This window comes from Heptranchias perlo, chromosome 13 (assembly GCF_035084215.1).
Source record: "Heptranchias perlo isolate sHepPer1 chromosome 13, sHepPer1.hap1, whole genome shotgun sequence".
NCBI lineage: Eukaryota > Metazoa > Chordata > Chondrichthyes > Hexanchiformes > Hexanchidae > Heptranchias > Heptranchias perlo.
The window spans coordinates 34,518,002-34,540,496 of record NC_090337.1 but is presented as its reverse complement, the minus strand read 5'-3'; positions in this window follow the sequence as shown (position 1 = coordinate 34,540,496).

The following is a 22,495-nucleotide window of genomic DNA, read 5'->3' as shown; positions in this document are numbered from 1 at the left end:
ATTATGTTAAACTTGTATAGGACCTTGGTTAGACCACACGGAGTATTGTGCACAGTTCTGGTCTCCATATTATAAAAGGGTTATAGAGGCATTGGAGATGGTGCAAAAAAGATTCACAAGGATGATACCAGAACTGAGAGGATATACTTATCAGGAAAGAATAAACAGGTTGGGATTCTTTTCTCTAGAAAAGAGAAGGCTGAAGGGTGACCTGATAGAGGTCTTTAAGATAATGAAAGGATTTGATAGAGTAGACGTAGAGAAAATGTTTCCACTTGTGGGGGAGTCCAAAACTAGAGGTCATCAATATAAGATAGTCACTAATAAATCCAATAGGGAATTCAGGAAAAACGTCTTTATCCAAAGAGTGGTAAGAATGTGGAACGCGCTACCACAAGGAGTAATTGAGGCAAGTAGCATAGATGCATTTAAAGAGAAGCTAGATAGCAAACAAAGGAGAAAGGAATAGAAGGGAATGCTGATAGGAGTGGAGGAAGCAGGGAGGGAGGAGGCTCATGTGGAGCATAGACGCTGGCATAAACCCCAACCCTAATGTAGGCCGAATGGCTTGTTTCTTTGCTGTAAGCTCAATGTAACTCAAAGTAACGGAATGAATCCATTTGATAATTTATTGTAACAGTTTATTTACAAGTTATGTTAACTTAAAATATTCCCAATTTTCTCCTCTTTTCTCCCCAGAGGTGACAACTGGGGAATTAATACACTGAATACTCATTTGAATCTAATAATATGTTGAATGATAATATGTCATTCACCCTATCAAGCTTTTTTTATCTAGTGAATTGCTATTATACCTATCTCTAGCCACTGATACACTCTAATTCCCTGTCAACCAAGACCTCAGCTCATTTATCATCATTATGATTACTTTGCCCTAGGTTTAGGCTTGGATCCATCACCTTCTTCCTGCAATGTAAATTTGTTTAGCTCCCATCCATAAGAATCATGTTTACCACAAGAGGTAAAAACTTGTCCTAAAAGTTAACTCTTTATAAGAAGTTCCTTATACATTTTTGCTTAGCTAATGGCTTCCTACTTTGGAAAGCAGGGTCATTCATCCTACACCCCTAATTTAATGCAATTAACTTACTAGCTTCCTTATTTTGCTCTTTGTTTTAGAAGCTTTACCTATTTCCTGATTATTTTAGAAACTGAATTATATTCCCTTATTCTTTTCATTTTGCTACAGAAAAATAAATTCTTGGGTTTTCTCCATCCCACTATGGAATCAACTTGGTTTCTTGCCTCTGAAAGCTTTCTTAGGCATCAATGTGCCTTTTTAAGTCCAAAGACCAAAACTGAATGCAATATTCTAAATATGTTCTCACTAATGCATTGTTTCGATTTACCACAGCATCTTTGGACTTGGACTCCATCTTTCTGACCTTAATGTTATGTTTGCCTTATTCATAGCTGACTTGCATTGCTGAGACGTTACAAATTTTATTTACAGCCACCCAGATACTTTTCCTTTAGCAAGGCAGATTCATTGTTATCAAAGTTAATTTTCTTGCCAATACACTAGGAATCGAACTGGACACACATATGCAGGCAGCACGCCGGCAAAGATCGTTTGAATTTCTGGCTGCTGCATCACTGGCAGCAGCCCTCAGGTAGATCTTGGAAGAGAGAGGTAAGTGATCGGGGGGGGGGGCCACCAGGAGTGGGAGAAAGCGACCGGGGTGGGGAGAGGGTTGACTGGGAGAGGGGGGCAGCGATCGGGAGAGGGGAGGGAGACAGCGACCGGGAGAGGGATGCAGCGATTGGGAGTGGGGTGGAGAGGGGCGATGAGCGAAGGCTGGCACTGGCTCGTGGTTTTAAAATGGAACTGACAGAAGCACTCCTGTACTTCCCAACTCCACATTCAGGAAAGTACTTTTTAAAAACACCTTTTTAGTAGGGACCTACAGCTGTCCCTTTAAGACCATTGGCACCGCTGCATTCAGGGCAAGTCAATTTAGTAAAAGGGGCATCAAACAGCTGTTATGTGCCCTGGAAGCCTCTTTTGATGCCTATAACATTATGGCGGGCAGCGCACTTCCAACTCAAAATGAGCACGCACATTCTGCCTGCCATATTGGATGCTTTTTGCGCCTGCTTTACGTCTGTAAGAACAGAGGGGTCATGTTTTACATCTGTAAGGACAGAGGGGTCACGTTTTATGTCTGTAAGGACAGAGGGGTCACAGCGTCATTGAATTTCTAGACCTTTATATCCGATTTACACAAGTTAAATGCCATTTACCAATCATTAATCTAACATCGGAACGTCTCCGAGTCCCTTTACATAAGATCAGCCTTTGCTACATGTTTTTTCCTTTATATGTCATCAGCAAACTGCTTATGATACCTTTATCTATGTCATTTATATACTCAAGATGTTCATCATGATGACAAGTGGACATCTGGAAAACTGGAATGATTGTAATTAACTGCTAAAGATGTTTCTCAGCAGTATGATGTGAGAATTTGTTCAGTACATTGATAGTTATCAGTGATAATGAAAACTCAAACTACAAAGGTTTGTAACTTTTTCAGGAAATCATATTCCTTTCCTTATTTTCAGATGTGCTAAGAAAAATAGAGAAATATAGTCCACTCAAGAACTGATTTTCATTTTGTATAATGATATATCTTAGGATGATCAGTCAGTACCTGTCACTAAGCATAACTATTTTAAGTGTATGTGACCTGAGTGAACTAGATGCACTGGTTTCTACTGAAACTTAGCATTCCACTGTACACATTGGAAGCAGGTATCTGTAACGCACGATGCCATGCAAGTGTGCTTACTTATTTTAGTGGCACAGTGGCATTTTGAGTTTTGGAAGAAACCAGAGCACCACTGACTATTAGCAGTTTTGTGAGCATTGTTTAGTCCACAGCACATGTGCCAGTACCATTAGTGTAACTAGGACTTTGGTGGAGAGCTGAAATTCATAGTGCCTATTCAGTTATATACTCATCCCAAATATGTATTATTTTCATCAGATAACATTTTTCAAAATAATTTATGTTATTTAACAGCTTGAGGTCTCTACCTCCACAATCACTGTATGATTTTCAGCAGTAAGAACCATTGATTTAACTAATAATGAAAATCATGATTGTATCAGAGGTTCATAAATTATGTATCTTTTATTATAATTGTGAATATTCCTCAATTTAATATCCTGGGGTTATTAATGTCTGGGCAGTAATCTGGCAGAGTGGACCCAGCTTAGAACCTGCCCGATTTTCATTCCATTGATTTCAATGGAATAAAAATGGGGAGGGAGAGATGGAGGGGGTTTCTATAACGGGCAGATTATTGCCCAGACAGTGGAGGTGGCAGGTACCCCCACCAGTTCACAAATAGGGGAATGTATTAAGTAGCATTTCATATCAGACTTTTATCAGAATGATAAAGGGAATCAAAATATTTATGAACCCATCTGATATCGTTATTAACAGTTTACAGTTTTTTGTCTAACCCCAAGGTGCCATAGCAAAGGGCCATAACTGATTTTTACCCCATTGTATGAACTGCCAATACAGCATCATTCTCAACATTTACAATGTGACACAAAATGTATTTAGTGGAATCAGTGCAGACATGCCAAAACTTAGGAACCAATATATGCCTTACGGTGCATTCTGAGCTATCTCTTCCACACATGTGCTGAAATATTGTGCATATGTGGAAGAGAGAGCTCCCAAGATGCTGTGAGCAGATTTTAAAGTATCCAGAAATGCAAGCATTGGGAACTCTGCACGAGTAGCACAAACAGAGGGCCAAAGTGCTGACAGCTCATTCAGAGAGCAGTTGGTAACAATGCAACCCACAAAGCCCCAGTGAAACAAATTGTATTTATACTTGGATTTCTTCCTCAGCTAGTTTCACTTATTTTGCAGGAATGGGGGGTTTGTAAGTGACTGTTCTCAGCACTACTCCATCATCTGTGGGAAAATTCTAAATCCATCTGTAACTTAGCTTGGAGAGAGTGATTTTATGTAAATTTAATTACTTTGTAATTTAGTGTGGTGATCAACTCGGTTAGTGTTTTGTACTAAAAATGCTTATTTGTGACCTTTAGGTTCCATGGTACAGAACTAAGTGGAATCAGTAAGACAAAAATTTTGGTTAATCGTGAGTTATACGGTTGGATTCAACACTACTCCCATTATTACTGAATATGATGTAGAGTTTTATTGCTAGGGCCACTTCTGTGCTCCAGTACTCCCGGTGGCAATCAGGGAGCACCTCACATGTTACCATCCATTCATTTTAATAGATGGAAAATCATGGGCTGTGCACTTCCTGCGAATGTTGCTCCCCACTAACAGCATTAAATCAGCCCTGATAGGCAGGGAAGACTTGATGGAGTCACTGGATAGAGCTCCTGCACAGACTCAGTACACAAATATAACATATAGTGTGATACTGAGTTATGAAGACCACGATGATCCCAAGTTTCAACCCTGTTTTGTGCTGGTTTAGCTGAAACCAGCTGGAGCAATGTTGAAGACATTGAGGCTGAAATTCTGCCACTTACGCTGGGATCAAGCCTGCTGTTATGCTCCAGCAATGACCCTGATGGAGTATGTAGGGTCAGAGGGAGGACATCTAATTAGCTCGGGGCTGGCGGGAGTTTACGCCACTACAGGCACATCTCGAATGCCCGTCTAACTGAGGAGACCACAAAATGCAACTTTGGTGGCTGGGCTGAAAATATTTTAAAAACCTAACTAACCTCACTTTAGGGTCCATGCTGCTGCCTAGACCCCCAATGTGCACCCTACACCTGCCATCCATGAAGCCGGTACTCTTTTTTTCTGATGATCCACATCGTATCCCAGGCCAGGGCTGCAGAAACTCCCGGCGTAGGAGTCCCCCACCCCTGGTTCTGGCTCCAACTCACCACATCACTGGCATTGTAATGGACATGTGTCTACCTTAAAGCTGAATAATTTCAGCCCAATTATGTTTGACCTCAGTGTCCCCAGCTGAAGGAAGAAGGGAAATAAACTTAATAAGCTTGGGATCTCACTTCTGATCATTATCCAGTGACTCCTGTTGGAAACTACATGTTTATCAGGATTGGACAAGATTGGGCTTGGTTGTAATGACTCCCATGATAAATAGCCTACAATTACTTACTGACTAGACTGACCTTATGAAGAATGGTGCCTTGAGGGAGGTATAGGATGGGAGTTGGCATCTGAAAATTACAACTGTAGCATGAGTCACTGCCTTTGGGAAGAGGAGAGAAAACTGGAAAACAATCCTGAGTGAACTCAGAAAATGACTGCTTCAAGTTCAAGCTGCTTCAGCACAACAATTCCCATAATTTTCTGCAGCAGAGACTGAACTATCAAGGGACACTTTCATCTGCACCTGTGCTCCACAGCTACTACTATTCTTTACCAGTTTGAACCAGTTTTAACTTTCAAATGATTTGCTGTATGACTGAAAGAAAAAATAAAATCTACAATTTCAACAGCATTAAATGCCAATTAGTTATGAACTGTGCTAGATTCAATAATTTACAAGTTAAAAACTGCAAATTATTGTACACTCCAGGGAAGATTTCCTCTCTGTACTAGGGTGCAGTGAAATCAGAAATGTGTTGATAAAGAATGTGTTTACAATTTTGCTATACTTAGTATACAAAGGAAATCTTCTCATGGTTTTGAGTGGAAATTCAAATTTTGGGTCAAGTGTTGGAGTATGCTAAATCAATATGCATGATGAACATCACCGAATATGCACCATGGACCAGATAATACATGGGGTGGGGCAAACAAGAAGAATTAATACATCTTAGGTAAGCTGACACTCCACTTGTTCTGATAATATACAAAGTATTTTCTTCCCTATTTAAGTATCCTGCTTTTCTGGATTGCTGTCCAAACACCGTTGAGATTCCCACTCCTAATTTCTACAGAACATTATCCCTCAAGAAGTACTTTGTCAGAGTACAAATCTATTTAGATGTAATTTTAACAGAAAATATTTGAACAGTCTGCATTCTATATTGTGAAAGCCCAATCAACATGAAGCAAAAATAATTGAAATGTGCACAATGACAGGACTTGTATAGAAGGATTTTAAAAAAGTTATTGTTTTCAGACATCATCAGGTATGCATTAGAACAATATTTTTACATTTGGCCATCCTTAGTCAGGTAGTTTTAAATTAACCAATAGGGATTTACATTGTAGAGCAGATGAAGTTGTTAATCCCTGTGGAAATTCTGAATCCTTGCAAGTGTAGAAAATTGTACTGTTCCATTCTGAATCACATGCTTAATTGAACCAGCTGACAAAGTGCATGGAAAGCTACTGCGGCACACACCTGTTTTTAGAATGCACTTAACAAGCTGTGCCCAAAGCACAACCCTTCTGCAATATCAGTATATTTGAGTTTTAGGCTACATGCCCTGTAGCGCTGGGCAAATTAGTTCACAAGCTGCAATGTCAGCATTTATAAAGCTTATATAATTAGATAGTTCTTAAGTTAGGGAACTATGATGGCTGATGGAATATTGGAAGAGTTTAACAGTTCAATTTTTAATTAGAAATTTGACTGACTGTATCAATTAGCTGACTATTTAATTAGTTAATATTCTATGCGTCCTCCTGAACCAAAGTAGACTATTTCATAGAAAAGCATAGCCTGGAAACAAAAATTACTTTATTTTTGACACAATTTTTTTTTAATTGTCCAAAATAAGTAATTTTTGTTTCCAGGCTGTGCCTTTTTTTTGTATTTTGGCAATGACAAGAAACTCACTCGTTTTGCAAACAGAATGCAGCATTTGTAATGTATTTTATAAGCTTTTGGTTTGCTTGCGTCATCAAATCGTGCTAAGTGCATTTGAAAAGAGAAACAAAATTGTGCAATTTGTTAGGATGGCACTGCTTCCAATCTTATTTTATATTTAAACCTCCTGAATCAAAAATGGTTTGCTGTGATTCACCAGATTTTTGTGCGCAAAGTTTACACTTTACTTTCAGTTGATATTCTTGATTGATACACTGGATGGATAGCTATATAACGATAGATATATTTTTATGTGTTTTAGGATTTGAAAGAGTTTTTTTTAACGACAATAGGTTCAGGCCTGTTGTCCAGGTTGTAGGGTGGAAGGGAGGCCAGGGCCAAGGAAATTCCTGATGTGGGAAATCCCTCTCCTCAGCTGCATGCCCTTTGACATAATGGGTTACGTTTGGGGCCCCGGGCCCGTTAAGAACTGGTTGCTGCTTAGATTCTGGGCAGAGACCCGGCATTTCCAAGTGCCAGGCCTCTTGTGCCTAAGTTGCTCCCCAAATCCACTATTAGCAAGAGGAGAAGTGATGATTGAGGAGCATGGGTGACAGAAGTTTAGGATGAGGAGGGGAGGAGATGGAAGAGAGGGAGGAGCAGGGGAAGGATGATTATTGAGAAAAGGAGTCTGGGATTGTCCTTACCCTCCTAGAGTAGTAGGAGGATTTAATCATGGAGAAGATGATGTGACATTGTTTGAAATAGTCAAGCCAGATTTGGCAGTGGATCATCCACCAGGTTGTGCTCGATTCTGTGGCTATCAGATTTGAGGTTCTAGAGGTGGAAGCTGCACCACAGGAAACAGCAGCGATGGGGTGCAATGAGTGACTTGGTGGAGACAAGGGGGTAGATTTTCAACTAGCCATAAAACCAGTCGATTTTCATTTCCTTTGCTAAAAGTTTGAAAGTGCAGTTGTCAGTGGTTTAGAAGAGATTTTTCCAGGGATGAACACAGAAGAAAGTGGGGTTTGAAGGGGGTAGGGGGTGTGAGTGGCGAGTGATAGAATAAAGTAGTTGGAGATGGCCTTGTCCGTGATCGAAAGAATGGGAGTAGAGGGGCCACGGGAGATGGCAAGTTCGAGGGGGTGGCTGTGAGTATGGGTAGGGGAGTTCATATGGAGGGTGAGGTTTAGGGAGGAGAGGAGGCCAGTGAATTCAGAGGAGGGAGGGCAAGGGGAGCTAAGATGAAGATTGAAATCGTAGAAGGTGAGGAGTTTCTCAGTGTAGAGACTGAAGGAGAAAAGGAAGGAAAATACCTCAGTAAGAAACTTGGGGTGGGGCTTGTGGGGGGCGGTAGGCAACCAGGGTTTTAAAGGAGAGGTGAGAGGGGTGGAAGAAAGTGAACAAATTATATATAATAAATTAATTAGGGATTCATTTATTATTTTGCCAGCAGCTGCCCAGTAAGTTGTACCAACAACAGTAACATATTAGTTTTAGATTTCAAATCTAGCCTAAATATGTTAAACCCACACCTCTCCATAAATGCAGTCTGTTCATTATTTACTGCCTAAATAATCATTATACTTCTTATTAATAATTTATGTGAAACTCACATTAATGTTGGCACAGATGATGACATATCTCTCTATAACACTGCTGCACTGCAATTTCTGTTTGTTTAGTAATTAGTCGGAAATGGTGAATGAAATAAGTCACTCATTAAAAAAGCCCTTTCAATATGGTGGCCACACAGTGCATATTTGAACCGCCTATCTTGTTGAAAGTAACTTGACTAATTTAATTATTATTTTAATGAGTAGTAGCATAGTTACAAGTAAGGCCTCGCTCATTGCTTTTATATCTTCAGAATAATGTAGATCTCATCTTAATGTAAATTTTTCACTAAGGCCAATTTTAACCCTACCACCCAGCGGAAACTGGGTGAGTGGGCAATTAAAAACGAGCTGGTCATGTACTTGCTCGGAACTCGATTCCTTCCAGCTGTCTCCAATATTAACCTGTAGGGTTCTGCAGACGGATGAGGAGTCACCTGAAGCAGGTGGGAGCCTCATGAATTTATGTGAATTGGGGTCCTATTCTGTTAATAGGACCCTAATGGCATTTTAACTGGTGCCTGAGCATGGAAGTTGCGATCTTCATTAGCTCAAAATGATGCGTTCTCCACGTCATCAGATTCGGGTGGGGGGTAGAGGATGCCCTGCTCACTTCGCACCTGTTTTGAGTGCTACTTGAAAATCTACCTGGATATTCCTTCAGTAGGTGGATATAGCCTCTATATAGTACCAAAACTGTTGACAACAACAAGCACCCTTTACCACTGGTGCACCCCATATTATCAGGAGGCAGAATGTTTGCGGTAAAAGAGAATTTGCGACTCTTAAAGAGTAGAAGTGGGTGGTCAACATTACATTAATCTTTATTACCATCTATTGACTTGAGGAGCCATTTTAACCCTACCCACCTGGCAGAATGCAGGTGAGTGGGCAGTTAAAATCGCCTGGCACCCTGCTCTCTTCCCAATGTCTTCCATTTTAACCTGCTCTTCTGAGCGGGCAGGAAGGATCCCCACCAGAAACCGGCAAGGTCCTTCTTTAAAATTGCAGATCGAGCCCCGATATCATCAGGACCCAACTGCTTTTTAACCAATGGCCTGAGTGAGGAAGCCGTTGCTGTTTTCCCGCCAGAAGGAAGAGGAGTCCGGCCAGACGAGGCCCAATCAGGTAAGTTTAAATATGTTTTTACTTTCCTTGTGGCGCCAGGAGGAACAGTGCAGCTCCGGACCCCACAAGGAATGTTTAGGCCTGTTTTGCCTCGGCCATCCCGCTCTTCCCGACTGTGACATCCGTAACTTACCTGAGTGCTGGGGCCTGTTCCTTCCTTCCTTTAGTCAATGACTAGAACTGCAATTTCAGCTTATGAGCATGAAAAGTTGGTTGAATTGCTCTAAAACCAAATTGGTGACCAGGTAGCAGATAGTTGTGATTGAGATATTAGAATAGATTCTAATTCATTGTGGGGTTCAATGATTTTTTGGCAGGATTTTGCTGTAGGCAGGGAATAAAGGCTCGCCAGAAAGGTTATGACATTTACTACAGCAATTATTTTCCACTACCAGCAATAAAACCTCTATTTAAATATGTGGGGCTAGAAATTCGGCAGTGTAGCGCCCATTGTCTAGGTGCTACGTGGCCTCCTGAAGTTCTAAAATGGTGTCTGGAATGCACGCGCACGCTTCTAGCGTGACGTGCGACAGACGCCATCTTGGTAAAGGGGTTTGCGCAGGTCCACATAACGAACGTCAGCTGCATGTAAAGTAAGGAGAATATTGATTAGATCAGTGTGCAATGCTGATTTAAAGGGATAGACAAAAAGGGACCATGCAGGATTTACAGGTCGCTGTTGGATTATTGCTTCTGGCTGCTGATGCATTTGTACCTGTTTTTGGAGGTCTCCTATACTTGAATACTAGGACTAGGGGACATAGCCTAAAATTTAGAGCCAGGACTTGCAGGAGTGAAGTTAGGAAATGCTTCTACACACTAAGGGTGGGAGAAGTTTGGAACACTCTTCCGCAAATGATAGTTAGTGCTAGCTCAATTGTTAATTTTAAGTCTGAGATTGATAGATTTTTGTTAACCAAGGATATGAAGGGATATGGGGCTAAGACGGGTAAATGAGGTTAGGTCACAGATCAACCATGATCTCAATGAATGGCAGAACGGGCTCGAGGGGCTAAATGCCACTGCCACTTGCTGTCTCCTGTTATGTGCCACCTTCTCCTGCGAGAAAGCGTGACATGTGTCGGTGAGTGTCCTGCAGGATGTTTGGGTGATGTGCCTGTCATGGTTGAATAGCTGCCCGTGTGTGTTACCTGTGAGTTGTGGGTGTGCGGACTGCAACAGTGGTAATGTGTGAGGGTGAGAGGAAGCACCTGATTGGAAGAGTTGAGAACTAATTGAAGGAGTTTGTTGGTCGGTGGGTGATTGGGGTGATGGGGATGTCGTGCGTGAAGCAGTGGATGCGGCTAGTGGTGCAGTTGTTAGGAGATGCCACTTGACAGTTGACCTCACTCATCTTGACCACTCACGTAAAAGCATTAAACGTCTTCCTGCAGTGCATCCATGTTTTTGGTGCTACGCGCCTGGCATTGACTACGTCAGCAGAAGAAAATTAAAAATTAATCTCCCATCTATTGGCTGCCTGAAGCCCACCCGACTCGATTTTCGAACTGGCCTCGAAATAGATGGCCAACGCTCATGCCTGAAACAGGCTGAAGCCTTATTTCAATATGTAAATCAGGGTCCTGTGCCAGTAATAGGACTCAGATGTCATTTTCATGTGCACTATGCACGCTCTGTCCAGTGGTATTGAATGCTGAGCTACCTAACCAGTGGTCCTTAAACAGATTGCTGAAAATCACTTTAGAAACAGGTAGATAACATTTTTCTGAGGACTGGAGGGCATGAATGTGCTTTATTTTCTCCCTTTTCCTCCAATCTCTCTTTGCCACAGACAAACTACAGTTAAGACAATAGATGAACAATGTGTTCTCATGCCTCCGTCAATACTGCTCGGAGCCTCTCTGCTGGAATGACTAACAGCCAACTCTCCCTTTCATGTTCCTTGTGTATAGCACCTGGCTTCCACTCAGCCCTACCTCAGAACAATGCAGCTGAATTTGGAGCTCTGTGCGCTGGAGAATCAAACCTGCATCTCTATCCTAGCTTTGCATGTTGGCACGCGCTATGTTAAATCTTAAGTTCTTTGCTGTATTCATATCAAGGCTTGTACATTACAAAGCAAGATATATAACTGTTCCCGATTTATGCCCTTCAACTGACAACTGGCATGCTGGAGAAGAATAAAACAAGTGTGATCACAAGTGTGTCCTGATTGTCTATTTTTATCTCTTAAATTAACTAATTTGGATTACAGGGAACAAACTGAATCAAAATGGCATGCTTTTACCATCTTGTTTAAATTAAGATGTAATCCACTAATTTCACATCATTTTACTTTAGTAGCAAAGAAAAATGACTTCCAGGAGCCCATACCACTTTTTAAAATCTTCCCTGATTTATTTTTATCAAAAAACTTTTTATTTAAAGATTTTTCATTATTTCAAGGAGGGTAATGACTAAAGCCAACTTTTGCATTATTTTTTGTGACATATTAGGCACAGAAATTGCGATGGGTGAAACTTGTACACAGAACTAAAGACAAAAGTGCAGATTAAGATATCCATTTCAAAACAAACATGAAATAATAAAATGCTGTTACTTAGATCAAAGACATCAACAAAAAAACACAGGAATGAATATTCAGAGATTTTGAATAAAAATAGATTAGGCTGTTTATTTCTGAACAGCAGATTGCAGCAAGCATTGAGTGTGTACAATAGCATATCTTCACTTAATCAATAAGACATAATAAGGTTAGAACTTATGATCTGATGTAAAGATTACTAAACCCTCTGCAAATTTCAAGGAAGGCTTCTAAAGCATTGCAGTAAACTCCTTCCTGTAACAATTATCAATTCGAAAGCCTAATGGAATGTTGTTGTTACACAAGATTAGGGGTCATGGGATCGGGGACAATATATTAGCATGGATTGAGGATTGGTTAACGGACAGAAAATAGAGAATAGGAATAAACAGGTCACTTTCGGGTTGGCAGGTTGTAACTAGTGGAGTGCCGCAGGGATCTGTGCTTGGGCCTCAGCTATTTACAATCTATATTAATGACTTAGATGAAGGGACCGAGTGTAATGTATCCAAGTTTGCTGACGACACAAAGCTAGGTGGGAAAGTAAGCTGTGAGGAGGACGCTAAGAGTCAGCAAAGGGATATCGACAGGTTAAGTGAGTGGGCAAGAAGGTGGCAGATGGAGTATAATGTGGGGAAATGTGAGGTTATTCACTTTGGTAGGAAAAATAGAAAAACAGAATATTTTTTAAATGGTGAGAAACTATTAAATGTTGGCGTTTAGAGGGATTTGGGTGTTCTTGTACATGAAATTCAGAAAGTTAACTTGCAGGTATAGCAAGCAATTAGGAAGGCAAATAGTATGTTGGCCTTAATTGCAAGGAAATTGGAGTCTTGCTGCAATTGTTCAGGGCTTTGGTGAGACCACACCTGGAGTACTGTGTACAGTTTTGGTCCCCTTATCTAAGGAAGGAGATACAAACGCAGCAAAGAACTTAAAAGCTCATTTTAAGGATCATGGTTTTAAACCCTCATAATTTGTGCTGTGAGCGGTACGCCTCCTGTGGCCTCTGCATTACCTGGCTATCCTTTCTTTGAGCTCCTGCTGCACTAGGAAAACCTGTCAATGACAGCATCTATGCTGTCAGAAGGAAAATTACACAGCATTATTCTCTTGTCAGTGCTCTGTGAGCCTTTGTAATCTTCCCCTCCATTCACAAAGTTACTCACAGACATAACTAAGTAATGAGACCAATCTTTATATTTATCCAACCATGAGCAAAACAGTCTCGATTGCCTTTTAACAAGTGCTCAATGAACCATTTTTTTCAGGGGCTAATTTTTGAGAACACATTTTAGCATAGGAGCAAGAAGACCCTGAATAGAATAAACAACAGACAAGAAATGCATTACAGATGCTGTTGATTCTAGGTTGGAAAGACATGACTGTTAACACAGGGGAGTACAGATTGCTCAGCTGAAATTCTCTTCAATGATCTGCTGCCGAACAGCTCTGGCTGCAGGAAATATTGGACTCCTATCACTTCCTCATCATCCTTTATGTCATCAGTGTCCTTTCCCCCATCATGCTGAATGCACTCCTGCAACGGTCGCTCCATGCATTGTCGCCGTTGCAGAGCAAAGTTACGCAACATAATCAAATCACAATCATATTAGACGCTCTTTGTGGGCTGTATTGCAGGAAACCATCAGATAATGAAGCATGCAGCAAGACCTGGACAACATCCAGGCTTGGGCTGATAAGTGGCAAGTAACATTCGCACCAGACAAGTGCCAGGCAATGGCCATCTCCAACAAGAGTGGGTTTAACCACCTCCCGTTGACATTCAACTGCATTACCATCGCCGAATCCCCCACCATCAACATCCTGGGGGTCACCATTGACCAGAAACTTAACTGGACCAGCCATATAAATACTATGGCTACAAGAGCAGATCAGAGGCTGGGTATTCTGCGGCGAGTGACTCACCTCCTGACTCCCCAAAGCCTTTCCACCATCTACAAGGCACAAGTCAGGAGTGTGATGGAATACTCTCCACTTGCCTGGATGAGTGCAGCTCCAACAACACTCAAGAAACTCGACACCATCCAGGACAAAGCAGCCCGCTTGATTGGCACCCCATCCACCACCCTAAACATTCACTCCCTTCACCACTGGCACACTGTGGCTGCAGTGTGTACCATCCACAGGATGCACTGCAGCAACTCGCCAAGGCTTCTTCGACAGCACCTCCCAAACCCGCGACCTCTACCACCTAGAAGGGCAAGAGCAGCAGGCACATGGGAACAACACCACCTGCATGTTCCCCTCCAAGTCACACACCATCCCGACTTGGAAATATATTGCTGTTCCTTCATCATCGCTGGGTCAAAATCCTGGAACTCGCTTCCTAACAGCACTGTGGGAGAACCTTCACCACACGGACTGCAGCGGTTCAAGAAGGCGGTTCACCACAACCTTCTCAAGGGCAATTAGGGGTGGGCAATAAATGCTGGCCTCACCAGCGACGCCCACATCCCATGATCGAATAAAAAAAACCTATCCAGACATCTGAATCATTGTTTGACGGTTCCTGTGCTCGATGAGGGCTCTTGTTGACCTATGGATCTGATTGTAGCGAAGTTCTGCAGCCAAGTGTGGATTCCTAAGAGGAATCATAAGCCAACAATGCAGTGGATAGCGCTTGTCTCCAAGCAGCTATCCGTTAACTTGCTGTGCAGGGACAAAAGTTAGGGAATAGACGACTGACACAGTAAAAAGCGTCATGGCAGGTTCCAGGAAAACAGGCACGGACCTGCATGATGCACTGCTAGTCATCACACACCAGCTGCACATTAGTATAATGGAAGCCTTTGCAATTCATGAAGGCAGTCGCATTGTGTGAAGGGTAGGGCAACATGAGAGCAGCCAATGATGCCCTGGACTTGGCAGAATCCTGCAACCTGTGTGAAACCCAGGGGCCTATCCTGCTGCTTCAGGATGTCCATGGAACAAGTGATGAATATGTTTGTTCTAGCACAGTTTATTAGAAGCATGGACTGCAGACTGACTGATGTTGCTGATATCCCCTCTGGCAGCCTGGAATGAATTGGATGCAAAGAAGTTCAGGGCTGCGTGACCTTGATTGCAACAGGCAATGTGCTGCAGCAGTTGGCTGCAGGTCTTCTCACAGATGTGACACAACTTTGTTACTGCCTCCCTGGAGAATTGAAGCCTTTTTATGCACAGTTCCTCAGAAAACTACAGGTATGTTGTTCTGGGCCTATAAACTCTGTTGGGAGGGTAACGATTCCATCAACCATGCCTCCTCTATTTGCTCTTTCTCCAGTGCAGCTCTGTTTTCTCCTTCATCCTCGTCCTCTCCTCCCAGCACGATATTCCTAGAAGGATCCCCTTCAAGAAACAACTGCAATGCCACAAGCCCTGACAGGTAGTCCAATGTATTCAGCAATTGCTGGTGCACAGAAATCATCTTTCTTTTGTATGTTGGGTCAGAATCTACAATAGCAACTAGTAAGCACTTTCAAATCCTTTAAGGTCAAAAGGCCCACAAGCAAATACAAGGAAAATGTCTCCAAAAGTTCTATACAGAACAGCTGAGGTTCCATGTAAATAATGTTTGAATTGGCCATCTGGGACTTCTACCAATGTAGACACCAAAAAGAAAGCAACAGAGAAAAAGGCAAATGGGAAAGATGAAGGGAAGCAGAAAGGTATATTAGAAGGGAGATGTGAAGAATTAGGGAGTAAGATAGCAGAGATACAATTACCTGAAGACCAACACACACAAATTTTACTTTTCTTTTGTCTTTATGCAATGCAGGGGATCAATTTGTTTTTTAAAACTAACTGCTAGAAATAAAGGTTTATTGGGGATTTTTTATGTTTAATTTTGTTCTGTATTTATTTTAATATCTTTGTTCAGTAATAAGGAGTCATATGAGCATATTGGTTGCCATGGTGATGAACTAAATGTTTGTTGATGCCTCTAAACCTAAATGTACTTTTGTACTGAAACCACAAGTTCAAAGGAAGTTATGCCTTACAACTTGCTTATAGCTGGTGCTGAGTGCAAGATAGCAGTTTGATTTTTTTTTAACAATTGGTGACTCAAGGGAAAGTAATTCCAAACAGATTGTTATCTCAGATATGTGCACAAAACAAATTTAAGCACTTCAGAATGAAATGAACAGTGGCTTAAAATAAACAACTTTACCAAGCCCTACATTTCACTTGGGCACAGAAACCTGTCAGTTTGGGAATATTTTGTCAACTTTGTTTCTTTTGGTTTTACAAAAATAGCACCTGACAACAAAATTGTACAGAAGACCAGAGATCCCAAAGATAGCTTTATTTCATTTGAAAGTTTGCACATTGTCACTGTGCAGTAAATCAGTTTAACTAAAGAGATTGAAGCTATCTGGTGAAAGTGGGACAGTCAGTGTGCATATCTGTCCCACATTAGTTTCACATGAACTGCGCAACTTCAGTCCATCTCAATTAGTAGCCATGATGTGGAGATGGGTGATGGACTGGGGTGTACAAATGTAAGGAATCTTACAACACCAGGTTATAGTCCTTAGAAGCTAATGTGGAACAGTATGTACATCAGTTCTCAAAGATACGTTGATGTAAAAGCTATAGTAATTATATCCATTCCATATAACTGCAAAAGGTCTTTTGAAACTGAACAAGTGCTTGGCTTCAACTTATTTGTACTTTTTCACAATGCTGCATGCAAACTTCATTAAAATCAATTTTTACTGATTCTCACTAACAAATTTGTGGATTTATTTTGGGTGGTGAGTTAGTGAAAACTGTTTTGCTCCCAAATTTAAGGAAACAACCCTGACACTTCTCATTGTTTTCTTGCCAAAAATCAGGTCCAAAGACGCAGGCACATTGCATCCATGACATCAGCATGCACACTGCATGCTTTATGTGTTGTGCTGGCATCACAGATGCAATGTATATGCACTTCTGGATCCAATTTACAGCAGGAAAATTGTCTCCTGAAAACTAAAGTTATAAATCAAAGCCTGACTCAGGTTGTACATCAAGGCACTGTTTACTAAAAGCAAGATCACAACTGTTTCCCTCTGTATAATCTTCAACAACTTTTGTTATCCCATCATCATAGTGGCAGGTAAGTGGCTTTTCATTTTTCCACCATCATAGCAGCAGGTAAGTAGCTGGAACCACAACAATGAACAAAAGTTCTTCAACATTACTTTTCATTTAAAAAAAACTATCTAGGGATTAAATGAGAGTGTTATGTAAGCACCATAAAAGCAGTGTTAATGAACTGGGTAAATAATTATGGCTGTCATTTAGTTTGATTGCCCCTTTCTTGTTTTCCTAAGTTTTAGTGATGTTCAAAACAAAAACTGTTCTTTACTGATTTTCTCTGAAATTATCTGGGTTTTTTTGGGGTCCAATTTTTTCCACTAATTTTCTCTTTTTTTATACTAAAAATAACACCTGATAAAACTCTGAGTTTTAAAATTGGCAATAAAAACTAATTTTACAGATTCTTAACAATGTGTAAACTATGATACAACTTCAGGACAGTACTACACCTTCCCAGTCCAAGAGTAGTAATATGCTGACATTTCTTGAAAAAAGTTTGGTTTTATTTTATTAATTCTGAGTTTTACCCTTCTTCATAGAAATTAAAATATGTACTCATGTCAATTAAGATATGTATTCATGTCCATCACATATCCTAAGAGCTCTGTTGTTTTCCACCTACATAGCTGGAGATTAGGCCAATCAAAATCAGCTCTCTTTCTCCCGTTACATTGTGTTTACGTTATGCACACAGGAATATAACCAGAAACACATGTAAGGCAGTATGGCCTATCTGCTGTCCTCCCCTACTTCTAAAGTTTTATAATGTTAATTTGTTGGTGCCATTAGGAATTCAGGGTTATTAGAAATGCAGCAAAGGAACACTGTGGATAGGTGGGCCAGATGGACTGAAGTTCTTCTGCCTGAAACTATTACCATGTTACTATATAAATAAATGTATCCTTTGCAATCAGAAAATCGTGCCTCTATGTTTTAATTCTACAATTAATTCACCAGTATTTTACTACAAGCAACCACTAAAAGCTGTCAAGAATGCACATATTCATTCCTAGTGTAGATTTGACATAACATAAGCTGCCAAATGGAATATAGGTTATGGTAGAGGATCACCTTGAAGTCTGCAGAATAAAATGCAATAATAGCCATTCACCTCCACAACATCCTCCAGGCAGTCAGACCACTGACTCTCACACTGAATGAATGCCTTTCTATAGCTCAACCAGCAAGAAACACATTTTTATGAATATGAGAAATGTCATCCAGCAACCTGCCTGACAACTGTCAAAACTCTTCATATATATGATTTGCAGGTTAAAATCTAGCTTGCTTAAGCCATTCAGCCAGTTAGCAAAACTGTAATTTTTTTGATGTACTTATTCTATCCTCCAATTTTATAGTAATTTAAAAAAAATAAGTATTTAATAGCACATGGTTAATCAATCCTTTAATAAATAAAATAAAATACATGAAATAGCCAAGATCTAATGGCTCAGTGGGTAAATTCACCACCTGATGTGGTATTGAGTCATGCAGATCAGGTAGAATATTCAGTCTCCATGTTTGAGATGGTTGGAGTATCTCCTTGCCAAAGCCACTTGCATGAGGTCCTAGATTAAGCAGTTGGCGATGAGTAAGCCTGGTATGCAGGATTGGACTCGAATGTCTAGGGAATCAAGGATAGTGTTATTTTGCGAGTTCTCCTGCATAAGGCAATGCTGAACGGAGATATCCATCATACAATCGCAGGAATCTCTGAGACTTGGAATGACAGGTGCTAGAAACTTTACCTGGAACCTATTTATGCAAACACATGTTTTAATGTGTTTACCATGATTGGGTTTGGAAAGGCAGGCAGTTGCTGCTGAAGCTCCTCAACTTCAACTGGTATAACCTCCATTCGATGGGGTATGGTGTGTATCCATGCTGTCATTAAGAGGATTGTGGTAATGTACTCAAACATTTTATTATAGTTGTGCTGATCATCATGTTGACCAGGAGAAGTTCCTGGTACCTGTATTCCCCCAACCAAGGACTCAGATCGATGCTTCTCAATTGCCTAATGACCAAATAATGACTATCCTCCTTGGGGAGAGGGTGATAAACCAGTCAACCTAGCTCCAAGATGACACATGTAGAGATGGGGAAATTGGAGCTGAGTCAATCCTTTGTAGCAAACTCTGTAATCTGTTACCTCAGCTAGACAAGTTCACCATACTCCAGGGTGCTGTTGATGATTGACTAGCCATTGGAGGCTTATATTCTTTTCAGTCTGTTCTATTCAACCATGCAGGTCAAAGGCATAACAGGTAGGATAGTACTAGCCAGACAGCAGCAAAACGCTTACTAGTACTCTGTGCTGGTACGGTGCACTGTTTTAGTTTGCTTAACACCAAGAGTACTCCAACACAAACTTCCGTGCTCCTAAACTTTTGGTTTGGCAACTTATCTGTGCTTTGATAATTGGGATGAGAGTATGCACTTAATATTAGGCAATTGTACTTATGCAGATCTCTCATTTAAAAGGTTTGAACACTCTTAAGCATGGATGAGTTTCTGCACCTGTCAGACTCCCAGCTGACCAAAATAAAAAGATAAATTCCAGGTCAGTGTTCAGTTAGCTGATCTGAAGCATGCTGCCATTAAGGACCCTAAAAAGTTGCACACTGGCCCAAGGTCAAGGAGTGAAAAACATTAGCCTAGAGCCACCATTCCTCTTTGCTACCCAGTGACCACTGTTGGAAAGTGTGTGTGTGTGTGCGGTCACTGGGTGAGACCAAGATCCCACCCAAAGCTAAATATCCTGCTGATGCTCACTGTCTAGGCTCACGTATGAAGAACAACCACTTAAGTGAGGCAAAGGCCTATTGGTACCAATGGAAAGATACCAAAGTCAGAGTCAGCACTTTCAGAAAAGGATTGGAGAAAATAAAAAATACCCTATTCACCAGCATTGTGTAGAATTTTGCAGTTTTTCCCAAAAGTTCTGGAGGAAGTATCTATATTTCAACACAGGTCTTATAAATTAAGAAACACATATTTAATGTTTATAGAAGCTAATATGTATTCTGTAGGAATGTTTCAAAAAGTTTCAGGTTTAAGATAAAATGTTAGTGTGTAATTTATTTCTACAGAAAAGTTAAAAAAACTAGTAGAGTATTTAAACAGACATGCCATAAAAAGGTAAAAGTACAATAATTGTTTGAAAATGAAAACCTTACAATAAATAAACTACAGTAACAAAAATATTTTCTAAAAAGTTTGATTTATGGAAATAACAGAAATACTCTACTTAAGTCTAAATACAGCAGTTAAAAGGGAAAAAAGTTGCCTGTATAAAAGGAGACTGCTCATCTTATTTTAGAAGCATGTTGGTGACTCATTTCTTGTTCACTTTAACATCTTTTTGTTCATTATTGTCCTGTATGTATTCATAAATATTAGGAGTTACAGGGGCAAAGTTTTATGGTTTTCTATCACCTTTAGATCCATTTCTACTATACTTTAGAATTGATTCTTGACATTCAGTTTTTATTCCTGAGGACAGGGGCTATGCGCTGATTTGGAATGACTGATTGTCTTTAAAAAGTGTAGTTTTTTAAAAAAAAGTGTTTTGAAGTTGCCCTCTTGTCACTTTTTATGCCAGTAACTTCTAAGGGATATTTAAATTAATTTTTATCATGCTTGTAACCTCTAGATTTGTCATTGGGCAAAATGTATAATAATGCCCAGAATACAAAACCTCATAATGGGTTCCTTAAAACTATAATTTACAAGCCATCCAAATTCTTTCTAGTCACTACTGACACAAATAAATTTACACTTAAAAAAACATCAAATGCCCATAAACCTTCAGGCTACTCCACTTAATGTATTGAATGTAGGCTGAACCTAGACACCCAGAAAAGCAACTGTAGCATTACTTCTGTCTGTATGAGGTGGATTAAGTGGGGGTAATTTTGACCGTGGGTGATAGTGTAAAATGGGCGATATCGTATCAGCCACCCATTTATACATCTCTCCTGATTTTCAAAATGAAAATCAAAATGAGCAGCTGATCCAATATCCCCATTTTCAATATTAAAGTCAAAATTACCCTCACCGTGTTTTTTTTTGCTGATCACTTAAACTAAGGTTTGATTAAAATTTGTAGAGAATAAATACCTTAAGTAATCAAACCAAAATATAAATAACAATTCAAAATAATCTACAATTCTGAAATTGCCTTTAACCTGTTACAGAAATTGTCAAAATAATTGTAACATATTGCTGTCACCTTTGATTAATAAATGGGACAAAATTTGGGAAAGAATTAAGAAGCTGTTCTGCTAATGTAGGAATTTTAAATGTATTAAATGTTTCAGACACAAATCCACAAATCCAGGGTGTTGGAAGTAGAAATAATGCATTGGTGAAACTGACTTTTTACGAAATTGAGATTGAGATATATTGTCAGGGTAATAATTTGTGGGATCTCTATATTGCATCTGACCTGTGACCAATCTGTACTGGAAATGATTACTAGTCTCACCTGGTGTTAGGAGAAAAACGATCCATTTCACAGAACTGTCATTCCCTGCCTAAATGTGCAGACGTGCATACATGAACAAAATGCAACTTCAAATAGATGTGTAATGATACCTTCACTGAATGGGAAAATTGGTAGTGATAGTGCCTATTTGAACAGCATGCCTGATCCCAAATATTTTTAAGAATTTTGGGTAGGAGGAGAAGGGTGGACCGGGTCATAATCAAAAATATGTGGCAATCAAATTCTGAATCCCCAGCAATTTAAAAAGTCATGCTGCAGATTTAAACTATTTTTCACAATTCAAATTACACAGTTCTCGAATTTACCGAATAACACGACCACTTTTCGTGTTGCCAAAGCATCCCCTTAGAGAAGTTTCCCCTTAGTCGACACACGATGCTTACTGAACAGACAGTATTAAAGTCTGCGAGCCTGTTGCCTCCACCTTCACAATTACTGTATTAGCAGCGTTCTGTGACGTTATGCAAACTGGGTCTTATCAACAGATTCTGATATAATTACTAGTGCGGAACACAGGCACATTTATTGGGGATTCTAAGATCAATACATGCAATAAATAATATCAAAATTGCTTTATTATGTACATATACATAAACGATTTCCTAAATATTAAAAATGCCACGAAGAACCATTATGAATCGTGAGCAAGGGTGAAATTCAAGGTTATAAACTAATTAGATTCGCAGTGACGGAGATATTTATATAAAGAAACAAAATTGTGCGTTCAGCAATTACAAGTGTCTAAAATGATGAACATAAAGATTTCTAATTGAAGCATTGATCACTTCGTTTGTTTGCATACAACTGTCTCTCAGAACTCATGCATCTTTAATATGT